The 14,426-nt window shown below is 33.0% G+C and overlaps 1 pseudogene across 1 annotated transcript; it reads right to left on the bottom strand.

Moving 5' to 3' along the window:
• Positions 1-2,588: 2,588 nt before the first annotated feature.
• LOC149536818 (G-type lectin S-receptor-like serine/threonine-protein kinase At2g19130 pseudogene) lies at positions 2,589-5,492 on the bottom strand (annotated as a pseudogene). The gene has a single exon (XR_016357808.1). The product of XR_016357808.1 is annotated as a G-type lectin S-receptor-like serine/threonine-protein kinase At2g19130 pseudogene (transcript).
• Between the last annotated feature and the right edge of the window lie 8,934 nt (positions 5,493-14,426).

The following is a 14,426-nucleotide window of genomic DNA, read 5'->3' as shown; positions in this document are numbered from 1 at the left end:
ATGGTAATGCTTTTAGATGTCTAATTTGGATGTGGGTCCTTCCTTTAAATTTGGTGTCATGACCCATGGAAAGGGTCATGTCCCATCAATAATATGTGCCCTCGATATTTATGAAGTGGGCAACAATTAGTTTTATAATAATTAGAAATTAGATAGCTTAGAATAGTTTGGTCCCTTCAAATTATTTTAAATTTGAACTTGTCATTGCTTTAATTATAATAGACTAATATTGATTTGATTTCTAATTATATTGGCCCTTAGGAATAGTGAAGTTACAATAATAATATCAAATCAATTTTTAGCAATAAGAAAAAAATTGAATCAATAAATATTTAACCATGTCAAATTACTATTAAAATCTCATCAAATGCATTTATTATTAAATTTATATATAAATTATATAGTCGTTGTTTATTATTAGGGCTCCTAACAAACTCATACATAGACACCCACATACATAAATTCTATTACAAACTTGTAGTTTATTGAAATTACAAATTTTGATCCAAAAACTTTTAGTTGGGAAGTTCAAAAATAATTTGGGTTGATTTTGTTTGTATTCTCTAGGAACATGTCCATCATCCCATAAACATGCCAATATATGTCACCCAAGTCAACCTATACCTAGAGATCTAATATTTTCATGATTTTCTATTCTTATTCTAGATCTATAGTTCTATTCAGAGTTGTAGTTTTTGATCAACAAATTTTTAGGCAGCTTGGTGTTTATTCCTATCACTTTTCAAGGTGATTCATCTTGCTTCTTTTCCTTAAATGATATCCCATATTTGTTTTCTCATTACATTAGGACTATGTGCATGTATTTAGATATGATCATCCTAGGTTAATCACTCAATTTTATTCAATAGGATCACATTTCAAATCTTAAAGTTAATGAATATTACATGAATGAGGACATTCTTGCATACTTCCTCAGTGGGGTTTGAGTTTAGTATTGGCATCACTTGATCCGATTTTTATTTTTTGATCATATAACTTGAATCACATTGAGAGTTATGTTTTGAAGCTATCATTTTCTATTATATTAAATGGATTAAGGTGAAAGTGTTTAACTATCAAGTGAAGGATTTGAGCAATACAAATCCACAAAACTCAAAGAAACATTGAATTCACACTACAAGTGATCCTTTTCTCCAATGAATATGTTGTAGCATGCTAAAACACTTAATAAAAAAATTGACATCAATGACAACAAATATAATTGATTTACCAATAACCAAATGTTATTCCGATTTTCATCAACTGTTCATCAATAATAGCCAACAATCTCCTTGTGACTTTATATCAATAGTTATGTCAACAAACACAATCATTGATTAGTTATAACAATGTTTATTTTAAATAGGGATTATTAAGAAAAACATCAAAATGGATTTGATTAATTAAAGAAAACTCAATAAAACATAGGATAAATTGTCAAGTTAAATTCAAATGATGTTGTTTCATAATGCTTCTACTCTCTTTAATTGAGTAAAATCCAGAAACTAGACAAACTCATAGCCAAAAACTCAAGTAAGAAAGACTTGGCAAAGAGAACCTCTCATACATATTAATGTAAGAATGATCTCCCATATGTATACTCTAAATCAAAATCATCACTAATGATTGAATTAAGTTAATTATATAGATCTCTTACTCTTGTATGACACTCTCTCTCGTTATTTTCCCTTCATGGATGATTGGCTAAAATGAGGGGTAAGGAGGTTGTGGGAACATTGATAGTATAAGGGAATTCAAAATCCTATATAAACTCGTTCCTTGCAATTTCTATAGAGAATTAAAGGTTATTTAGACTATAGAAGACCAAATTCATGATTAGAATAACGTTTCTTATAATCCTTATCTTCAATGTCCATTTCTTTATTATTAATTTTCTTCCTAGCATTTGCCTATTCAGTTAAACCCATTTGTCTATGATATTATGCAATATGTTCTTTAGATCAATATTGTCTAGAGTGTCTTTTAATGGGAACTAGTTTATAGATCCAATTATTTCTATGTGTAGCATTGCATCTATATGATTTTGTCCGATATATATATATATATATATATATATATATATATATATATATATAGCATATTCTCATGGATGAACTGAGTGGAGAGTCATAAAGTTTAGTGATTATGGCATGCTACTTGAGATAACTCAAGCAAGAATAAGTTGGTTGGTTTTATTGTTTTAACATATTTTCAAAAGTAAATCTCACATTTCAAAATTTTTCTTTGTGCAACACATATCATTGATTTCTCAATGCATATGATTGATTTCTACTCTAAGGAGTTTTAACTTCTTATAAATTATAAGTTTTTTCACTATACTTATCTATTTTCTTGTTCTTGCTTAGGTTTCTTCTACTTAATTGATATTTCAAAACTTTGATTTGTGCAACACATATCATTGATTTTTACTATAAGAAGTTTTTACTCCTTATAATTTATGATATTTTCACTACACCGTGTCTATTACCGTATTCTCACTAGAATTTCCTCTACTTTATTAACATTTAGATGAATAAGAAAAAAACATATTCTTTACAAATCTCATTGCAAATTTGAAGAAATATCAATGTTCGTTTAAGCAGTTGTTAACATATATATCAAACCCGAAATATAATTTTTTCCTATAACTTTATATCACACCCTTTATATTACTTTTACTTCGTTGTCCATACACATATTGCATCTCTATAGTGATGTCATCATGCCTCTCTCCCTTATATTTTGTAACCCATTGGCTACGCAACAAGTTCGATTTTATCTATCATTTAACCCTTCGCTTAAGATAGGCTACTATTTTTCTAGTGCGGAGCAACCTGATACGGATGGAGGTTCACCGTGGCTAGTGGTGCTCTGGGCGTCATCTACCTGATCTAGTAGCAGCTGTAGAGACCTCGGAATTTGGGGCACGGGAGCCTCAACTGTGCCTTCCAATATCTTCACCACTTCCCCCATGCTCGGCCTCCTATTCTCGTCATCTTGAATGCACAGCCCAGCCACTACAGCAGCTCTTCTAACTTGTTCAATATTTGCCTCGCTTGCTATCCTTGCATCCACAACATCTCTTATGTTCCCCCTCAGAATTTGAGATGAAGCCCAGGTAGGAAAGTATAGCCTACTCTCCTCGACCTTTAAATCTAAATTTCTTCGGCCAGATATAATTTCCAGCAACGTCATGCCAAAACTATACACATCCACTTTGGAAGTGATAGGAAGGCCAGAGATCCACTCAGGAGCTAAGTACCCTCGAGTTCCTCTTGTGGTGGTCAATACGCGGCTGAAATCTCTACCAACCAGCTTCGCTAACCCAAAATCTCCCACCTTTGGGCTGAAGTCGCTGTCAAGGAGAATGTTTTCGGGCTTGATATCGCAGTGAATGATGCGATCCCTGCATTCCTCATGCAGGTAAAGTAATCCTCGAGCCGTGCCCAGTGCGATCTGAAATCGAGTCTTCCAGTCCAACACCTTCTCCACATCTTGCGGCTTAGAGAAGAGGAAAGAGTTTAAAGAGCCATTGGGCATGTACGCGTACACCAGTAACCTTTGTGAACGTTCTACGCAGAATCCCCACAGTCGGACCAAATTCACATGTTGTATTCTGCCAGTGGTAACAATTTCTGCACGGAATTGCTTCTCTGCATGCGTGGAACCCTCCAATCTCTTAACTGCAATAGGCGTGTTATCGGCCAGTTTTCCTTTGAACACAGAACCGAATGCTCCGCTACCCAGCTTATGCTTGAAATTCTCCGTTGCAATCCGCAGCTCTTTGTAACTGAACTTTCTGAGAGACATTGGCACCTCCTCTTCCACGTTCTCCTTCAACAGTCTTCGACGTTTCTGCAGGCTAAATGCGGCGAACACAGAAGCTGAAACAACACAAAAGGCCGCTGCGGCAGGAAGTACAATCGTAAGCCCAGGGACTTTCACCCTTCGGTCTGATGTCGAATGCTGCAGCTCAGAAGCCGCCAGCCTAATGAAAACCGATTGGCTCTCTGATGTAACGCTCATTCCCAATAAATCCCCGAACCAGACTCTGCAGACAGGTGGACCAGAATTAGAGAAAGCAAAGGCTGTGCAGGAGCAATTGCTGAGACAAGCTGCGCGGCAGCCTTGTTCTGTTGGCTCGTTGTTGATGAAGACAGCTTCCCTTTCGGGCAAGTATTGGTTCTTGGCTTCTAAGAAGTCGTCCGTTGTGCCCCTCGTGTGAGAACACTGCAAAGGTTTTCGCCGAACACACCCCGTTGACCACCAACCACCTTGAGAGCCATGCTTGGGAGTGAAGCCCTGAACACAACTACACACATCATTCGCATTGCACAGTCCATACGCCCCGCAGATTTCATAGTCAGTACATTGCCCTCGGTATGTCGACCACCGTAGACTCCATCTACCGTCATCCATCCAGAAGTAGAGTTCAAATTCTCCCATCTGGTTCAGCAGGAACCGCCCCGTGATCATATGATCTATTGGATTTAGGCCAAAATGAATGTATATTTTCCAAGGAGAGAGCCTCACACAGGACGTCTGAACTTTCCTCTGACCTTCTAATTCGGGAACCTTAGTAAAATAGTTTTGCCCAAGTTCTCCAACACATTCTCCACTGGACCAATATGGAACCGTCTTGTTAAACAACATAAATAACTCAGTGCTTCCTGGAGCCGAGTCCATTCTGAAAGAGAAGAGCCCACTTGCAGGATCCGAAGAACTCCTCCAGGAAGTCAGCGTCATGCCTTTCCACACACTCATGCCAGGCAACAATGTATCTGTTGGATTTCTGAAACTCTCCCAAACAACCGCAGACTCGTTGAGACCGTCGAAGATTATGAAATTGCCAGACTCCATTAGCACTGCTCGTGATCCTCTCTCGCCAATATTGGTCGGCCAAACTGAGTTGCCATTTCTATCAAGCAATCTAAGATGACCATCCCTTGAAAATTTCAGAACTCCAGGCTTGTTTATGACAGGATTATCTCTGTTAGCCACCCAAACAATGGCCTTCTGAGAGATGGGGGCATACCAGATGCCAATATACCAATTGTTTGTTCCACTTGGACTGAAAAATCCCAATTCAAACTTGCCATTCTGGGAGATTAGGGTCTGATTTCCAGTGAGCGAAGCCCCCCGTTGAAGTGTATCTCCACCATATTCCCCTGCTACTGAATTGCAGTAATGCTCTGCAATAATTATTACAGTCATTGCTATGAAAAAATACTTCTTCCCCATTTCTGTAACCATGGCGTTCGTATCTCTCTTAACAATTGTATCGAATTTAAATAGAAATTAATCAGGCCACCAAAGGAGAAACATGGCGGACGCGGTCCAGTCAATCCCGCGGAAGTTCAGAAATTTCACTGCCTGTAGCCAATAGCCAATAATTCAAAACATTCCACCATAAGAAATAAGAAAATGATAATGCTCGTTTGAATACGATTCTCCTAGTCCACTATAACAGAATTCTATGCTAATGTGCCATGCCATTATCGAAAATAAATAACATTTTAGTATTGAAGTGCGGGTACATGATCAATCTAAAACGATAAAGTTTAAAGTCAATAAGTCACCCGTTCGACCAGGAGAGTACGAGGAAACAAATAAAACAAGAAGACTTTTACAGCGTAGATATCTCTCGACAGGGAATCAAATAAAGAAAAGATTTGACAGCACATTAGACCGCTTTCAGGTCTTTCAATGAATAATTACCGTCATAGTTTTGCGAAATCTGTATCAATGACTTGAACCACGGATTAAGATCTTTGAATGATGTATTCGAAAGAAAAAAACAAAAATCTTTGAACGAAGCTTTGTTTTTGTACAGCTTTATACATCCTGTGTAAAACTGCAAATTGTATTCAAATGAAGATGAAAGGAAATCTCGGGGCACTTTCCTCTAGAATACACATCTTGCCCAATTACTTTTACCATTGATTACTATGCAGCATGCAGCGTCCGTTCCTCTAGCAGTGCAGTCCAAAATATGATTGAACTAAATATAATTAATTTTGAATTATATTTTCTTAAATTTTTTATTTTTTATTTTTAATGAAATTGGTATCAATTGAAAAATATATAATTAAATGTATTAATAATTTTAGATATTTCATAAATTGAACTACAAAAGATATAAAATAGTTTTGTGGATTGCACTATAAAAAATTCATCATTAAACTAAGACTTCATAGTTTACAATTGTTTTAAAGATAATAAATTCAAAACTATTTTTTAAATAATTATTTTAAATTATAACACTCTAAAGTTATAACTTGTGATTGATTTATTGCAAGTTTTCAATCTTTTTAATTAGAATATTTTTAGTCACTTCTATCTAAGTGATAAATTAATACCTTCATACTAAGTCAAAGAAATTAGTCTACTTAGTCAAACTATTTAATGGTTTTTATACTTCTTACATACATATTTCTCATTTCTTTTTATTTTAGTTTAGTTCATTAATAAAAAATAATATCGAAAATTAACTATAAAAATATTCAACAAAATTTTTATTTTCAAAATTATATATAACTATGTGTGTACATACATGCATACATACAAACATATGTATGTATGTATGTACACACATAGTTATATACTTAATGAATTGAGAATAGATATAGATTTAAAACAAAATCTTCATATAACAATAATCAAATTCTTGTACAATTCAACCAGAAACATATTTCTAATTTACTTTATACAAAAAGAAATCCAATAGTACATTATTAATTATATAATTTAAATAGATAATAATACTTAAATGTAAAGATTTACACATTATATAAATTGTTAAGAAAAACTATTAATAAAATATATGATATATTTCTATAAAATATTTAATAATTATTATATCAAATAGAAATGATCTGCTTTTCAAATGATAATTCTGATTTCTAATTACAATTTGAAACTAAATTAAAAAGTTTTATGTAAAACCAATTAATTTTAAATCTTTAATTTACAAATTACTTCTATTATCTAAATCAATGTATTAATTGTTCACTTGATTACATGTAAATAGATTTTTTTTAATAAAAAAATTCAAATCTTTTGTACTTTCCCAAAATTAAAATACCTCGAATTTCACTTACATACTAAACAAAACTAAAGGAATTACGTACAATAATCAAGGCTTGATGGATATGAAGGCATATGGGGATGGGCATCCAAGCCATGTCTAAAGAATTAGAACTTGGATAGTTGTTGTCAGATTCTCTGCCTCAAACAAACTCATTCTCATGCATGCACAATTTCATGTTCGATTAAATATTCCCCTCATAAACCATGGTAAGTGTTAGCTATTTTTGCCTTCTCACCAAAATGAAAGATTTGAATTTGAACATACTTAAAGTTCATAAATTTGAATATTCAAATATTAGGGCATGTAGAAAATACATTTCAAAAGGACCTTAGGTTATATCTTATTTCCCAAAGTGCTCGCACGTCTTATATTTCAGTGGACCCATATCTTGGTCATTGTCTGATCTTCCATGATCTATGACTATCATTTTGTCACTTCCTAGAAGTGTACAAGCTTTATTTTACTCAACAAAGTGACAACATGCCACATAGCACCATGGGTCCCTTTCTCTTTAGTCAATACAGTCATCAATGAGCTTTTTGTCTATCATTAGATCTATCAACATCAACGACCATCACTATGTCACTATGCAAAAATGTATGTCATTTTTTCATAATGAGATAGAGACAATGCGATGCGTGGCAAGTGGGTCCTAGGTGAGGTGGAAATGTTGTCAAATGAACTCACAAAGGGCATTGTTCCCATTGGTCAAAGTATTGACAGGGTTAATGTATCTTTGGGACTGCCAAATGAAGTAAGATCCACGGTCATCATTTTTTCGCTATTTAGAGTTACTCGGTCTTTATTTCTTGTGACATAACAACATATTGACATGTGTCTTGGTGGGCCTAGTTTTAAAGTTAACACTCGTAGTAACATCATGGTTGAGTTATGGTTTCCTCTAATTTGGAAAACTATTTAATTTGGACAATAAAGCCCTATAATTTGTAAAGAATAATTTTGACAATAAAGCTATGTAGTTTGTAAAGAATAGTTAAATTTGAAATTCCTAGTTTTGACTATATTTTGAGCTATTAAACAAATATGTTTGATTACATGATTCAATGTGAAGGGAACCTTGATAGTCTTGAGTGTCATAATTCATAAACAATAGATATTTAGTTATTTGCTTGACCCTTGGACCTATGATGTACAAGTGCTAGTGTACCATATTGTCACTTTAATTTACTTTTCAATTTAGATTTATAATATAAATTTTTGTTTGTATGATTAAATAATATTTGTGACTTTCACCTACATCATCTTGTATAGTTCAATTCATCTAGATAAACAATCATAAAGAGTACACTCAGCATGTTGTAACCAATTATACTACCAATCAAAATACCCACTTATGTATAGTTTTATAAATTGACATACATTTTTTTAAAACAATTAAATAGGAGGAACTAATTTTTTTATGATTAAGTTGTAATATTCTGATCAAGAACTTTTAAAACATGAAAAAGAGAAAAAGTGAAGCTTGACCTAGATTAAAATCTTCATATATCCAAAATTTCTACTAAATTCTAGAGCTTGAAGTGGAAACCAACCCTAACAAATGTTGCCTTAGTTTATGTGCCTTCCAAACAATTTATATTTTTATAAGGTCAAATGAAGTTCCTCTTGGAGTCTCTTTAGTCATGTGTGTCCATTTCTCTAAGGTCTCAATTAGCTGATTGTAAACATTTATAATCTTGATGTTTCCACTTGTCTCTAACTTTGTCCAATATTCAAAATTTTAATAGTTGATATTTAAAAATTCATCAATTCATTGACATATTTAGGTTTGAGATCTTCAACTTGTTGATACAAATATGGAGGCATGAGGTTGCCCTTCAATATTTTTGCAAGGAGGGTGATAGATTTTTTTATTTTTAGTTCTCCAAAGAATGGTCCCTCTTTGATAATTCTTGGAATCTTGTTTAGATCTATTGATCCCTTTCTATTGTATTCCCAAGAAATCTCACTACTTGAACCTATAGCCATAAACCAATCAACAAACCAGGAAAAGAACATGCTTGAGTCATGAGAAAGAGTGCACCTTTAGTGTGTAGGGGAGATATATGACCAAGTCTTGTCCTAATTGTAGGTTGTTGTGTTGAGTAAGAGGATTTTTCTTATCACAATAATTGCTCATTCAAAGACAAACAACAAGGTTAGTACCATGTAAAGCACCATGACTTATCAGTTTCCTAAGGGAGGCAATAATGCTACATGCTGGGTAGAGGATGGATACAAAATGCTTGAATAAATGTCAAAACCAAGGATAATCACTTGGGCCTATCAGAAACTACCTCCAAGTTGATCGATCCCATGCCAAATTGGAACCCATGGAATTGTGAGCTTTGAACTAAATGCACCATAGGAAACCAAATTTCCATCACCATCTTTGCTTAGATGTTCTCACATAATAGTTTTAAGCATGGCGATAATTTTACTGAATGCCCCAACCTTTGCAATGATTTTTGCAGGAGAAAGGCATGCACAATAGGAAACCCATGATTTGTTGACAAAATGCTTCCATATTCTTAATAGAGATATCAATGCCTTAAAAATAATATATGCGCAAAATATAGATATGTTTATTGGCAGACTTGCAAGGTTGTTAATTGTTTGACAAGAATGTAAGCAGGCTTTATTATTGTAAATGGACAAGAATATATAATAGAGTAGACACTACTTGCAAAGAGAGTAAAGTTGATGGATAAAGTGACTTTGTCAATATTGATAACAAGGCTCATTAAATATCTATACCAACAATGCAATTTATGGATAGAACATGGTCAAGTCATCCATTTCATAATGTATTTCTTCTCAATAATAATAGTCAATGACCATAGAATCGAGATAACACCAAAATTATACCATAATTTTTGTACAATTTGGTAGTATAATAAAAATAGCACTTATGGTTAAATGGGCTATAACCATACATAAAACTAAAGAAATAACACTACAAAAAGCAACAATCAACTTTAGTAGAATAGATGGGCAAGGGCTAACATTCGTATCCATTTCTATAGTCAAGTCTTTAAACCAATTTCACAATCAACCAATGTTTTCCATTGAGATATATTCCAAAGTACAAAAAAATTTGTATAGAAATAAAATGATAAAAGAGGATGCCCAATTGGAACAACTCTTTCCCTAACAAATCCGAGTAAAAATATTAAATAGAGCCATTTTCATATGATAATTTTAATTATACATTATTAGGAAATTTCTCTTATTTATATGATACTTTAGATCAAATACTTAGAAATTAATCATCTACTAATTGCATAACTCACAATTAATAAATACTAATGTTTGAAACTTATGAATTTTCCTCTTATATAATTTTCCATCTTAGTTATTGATTAGGACTACATAATTAGTGTCAAAATTTGACACCTAATCTAGGGTTCAAATATATTTCTACTATTACATATTTAAGAGACATCTAGTTTGATTCAGTTTGAAAACATTTTTGTATTACAAAAGCATTTTATAGGGCTTGCCAATTTAAAATATAAGTTTCCCACATTTATATTTATTTATTTATTTTCACCCAATTTCTATACAGTCGCAATGATTTTAAAAGCAATTATTATCATGAAATGCAATGTCCATTTCTTTTGATTTTTTCATCCGCTCAAATACATTACATAAAGCCTACCTTGCTACTAGTGTAACTATTTCACCTTGTTGGTGCAAGTGCTAGTTTTGATAATTTTTAGTAAGAATTTAAATTTAAATTTTCTTGTACTATTTTCTATAAGCACATTAAGAAGAATATTGAAAAGGTTGATATTTAAAATATAAACTTAGAACCTCTTCAATATTCTTCAAATTTAGAACTTATTCAATATTCTCTTTATTATAAACACAATATATTCTTTATTTAGAATCTATAAGAACTTAGAATCTTCTTATTACAAATACACTAAAGAGAATGTATTGCGAATCAAATATATTCAATGTACAAATAATGAAAACATCAAAAGCTATACATAATATAATTTATCTAATAAATTAAAAAAATTAACAATTTTTTTATGATAATTATTTCTCCTTCAAAAAATTGTTTTCCTTGAATTAAACATTTAAAATATAATCTGACCTTGCAATTCTAGAATCTTAGAAACAAGAGTTTGAATTTTACGCTTTAACAAGTGATTAAATTTTTGGATTTCTACACTCAAAATTAATTGATTTTAGCTTTTGTTATCAAACTAATATGTTGCATAAACATAGATGCAAGATTTTTAACTTTACAATTTTCCAAAAAAATGTATTTCTAAGATTCGTATGGAATTGGCCATTAAACGTGTGGGTCCAATCAATTATGCGCGTCATCTTCATTTCAACAGACACAAAATTCTGTGAATCCTGTCCGTCCGTTTATCGCTGCATGTCCGTTTCTCGACCGTCACAAATCACTCTAAGTCGTCAAGAACGGAGTGCGGTCAGTGCGCTGTGAAATCATTTCTTTATTTCGTTCGCTTTCTTAGAAACATGTTCTGCTTTCTACGTCTTCAGTTGTTTTCAGCAATAATAGTCTCTTGATTTATCTGATACGTAATGATAAAATCCACCATTGATGAAACAAATGGCCATAGCATTCTAGAATTTACCGGGGCACTAATCTCGTACGAATCTCTCAGACTTTGACTTTCGGAATTGAGAGTGCATTCTATAATCAAATATACATGGAACAATATTCTATAATCAAATATTTTAATTTGAAATACAACATTTTAGTTATCATTTATAATGTGATTTAAATATATGGGTACTGTAAATATTGATGATTGATAACTATTTAAATAAGAAATTTTGACATTTTTAGTGGAAGCATCATTATATGATAAATAAATAAGTTTAAAATGTAGATAATTTTCTATAAGATCGCTTGTTCATGTTAAGGATAAATTCAATAATGTTTGGTGTGTTTATTGTAGTTTGGTTATGGATTATTTTCTTGTGCCTTTGTTGATATTCACAATCGAAAGAAGAATGTCCAATTTTGTATGAAAAAATGAGTCTTGTTTATACTTTACTATCATGCCTTATGGTGATTTTATAGGTGGTCCTTATTTAGATATCACTCACAAGTTTTGAATATAATCCATGTGTTCTAATGGGGTATAAAAATGAAGTGTTGTAAATTGCACCCCTTTGATTAATGGGTCCAGTTTCACACTCTCCTAGAATCTTACCCTTTGATTGTCATCAATGGTATCTAGTTTGGAGGATGCTTCCATCTTCACTCGCATCACTTCTAGCCCCCAATAATCCTTTGGATTCAAATGCCTCAATTTTCATTAATCTTCTATTGAAGGTCACATATAGCAATTAGAGAGCTAAAGAATCAATTACAACCAAGGAAGCCTTGGTCAATATTCTTTGGGTCTCAACATTGTGACAATCAACATTACTTTGAGAAACATTATCTTCAACAAATTAACATTGTCTACTCTAGGTTCTTCACTAATATTGATCACCTATCACTTGAGGCCACGTAAATTCCTTACAATAAAAGGCATCAAAGGTCAAGTTCTTGGCCTAGTAAATGTGAACTGGAGGGAAACAATTAAAAAACAAGCCAAATAATTGAAGCACTAAAAATGAGAAAAGAAAACACGACTCCATAGAAAAACACAATCAAATCATAAGAAAGAGACAAATACCAGTAGAAAGAGAGCCATGAAGAGGTCCAAATCAGTAAGATGAATGAAGAAGTTGTAAGTAAGCACTCCAAGAAAGTCAAGAGGAAACTCCATCAACTTCCTTAGAGTGCTCCAACCTCCTTTCTGATAGGGATCAATATTGAAAACATGTAACACCCCGCCAAGGGATCCAAAAGAAATAACCTAAAGTTTACTAAGTTTTCCAACAATTTTTTTTTTAAACAAGAAAGATTTACATACACATCAATCATAAAGTAGCGGAAGCAATAACATACAATCATATAGAAGAAAACATAACATATTGCATTCCTTAAGGATCCCAAGATGTTGAGTCACATATAAATTTAATTAATACTAAGTCCATCAAAGACCATATCCATATGAAAGAATAATTAAAAAGTCCAATTTTCATTTAAATAATATACATTTGTTCTGAATGCCTCTTGGCAAATGAAATTCGGAATGCTCAATCATTTGTTGTACATGTCACAAGGTATGAAAGGCTAAAAGAATATACATATGTAGAAATAGAAATACATCATCCTCCTCAGATCCATGACACAAAGTACAATAAAATAAATGAAACCATCCACCATACATGATATATCCATCCATCATAAAACAAATATAAACATCCATCATAAAATATAACCATCCATCATAATGATACATAGATAGAATGAAAGGAAATGTAGACAAGGAAACCCTAGCTATGGTAGCATGGACGAATCTCAATGGTAAGAGTAAAAAGCACTACCACCCAACTGCGTGGAACCTAAATGGCTCACTCCCACCACATTGAGGAGATAGTCTCAAGTCCCAAACAAGATATCAAACCAAATATATCAAAGTACTTTCTATGTCTAGGAAATCCTAAAAGTATGCTAACTCAAGGGTTCCAAGATAAGTTGACGTCTATACCCAAAGGTAAACAAGACACATATGAAACCTACTATGTAAGCGGGCAAGTGTCATACATGAATCGTGCTAGAGTTACCCTGGCACTCTCTGAGCACCTTGGCCCCCTAGTGATCCCTATGCGACCACTAGTATCCTCTCATACTCAGAAGGCATACTACAGATGCAAGGTCGCAACCAAGCATTCTCTCTACTCCCATCCTAGTCTGTACTAGCACTCGAGGCATGAGCAAGAACATACAAAGACTCTTATTAGGTTCATTTTATTCCCATTTAGTGTAGTTTTTTCACTTATTAAACAACTTACAATGGGTTACCCTACGAACCACTTAGGGCCCTAACCTCCATTGCAAGCTACTTCCCAACATTACATGTAGATTACCTACCCTAAGCTCATGAAATCTCAAATTAAAGAATCATATGAAATCACCTCAGTCATTTACAAGTGACTAGAAAGCATCAAAAGATAATTCACAATAACACATCAGCTCTCTATGAGCAACTGGAAAGCATCCCAAAAATACTGATCGAAGACTCAAATGGTTATATTAGATAAGTCACACCTTTCACCTCAATTTCACAAGAGAACACTAGAAAGCAATAACAATCAATAGATCAACACACATCATAGAGCATACCAGACACATTACCATGGTTGGGTTAAAAAAATCGAGATCAAATCAGCATAGCATCACAATCACATAACTCCCAAGCCTCTGGTAACATCCTAGGATTGGTCAACA

The sequence above is a fragment of the Cupressus sempervirens genome, chromosome 10, assembly GCF_028749045.1.
Source record: "Cupressus sempervirens isolate cs-2001-9-10 chromosome 10, ASM2874904v1, whole genome shotgun sequence".
NCBI lineage: Eukaryota > Viridiplantae > Streptophyta > Pinopsida > Cupressales > Cupressaceae > Cupressus > Cupressus sempervirens.
This window is presented reverse-complemented; position numbering and strand designations above follow the sequence as displayed.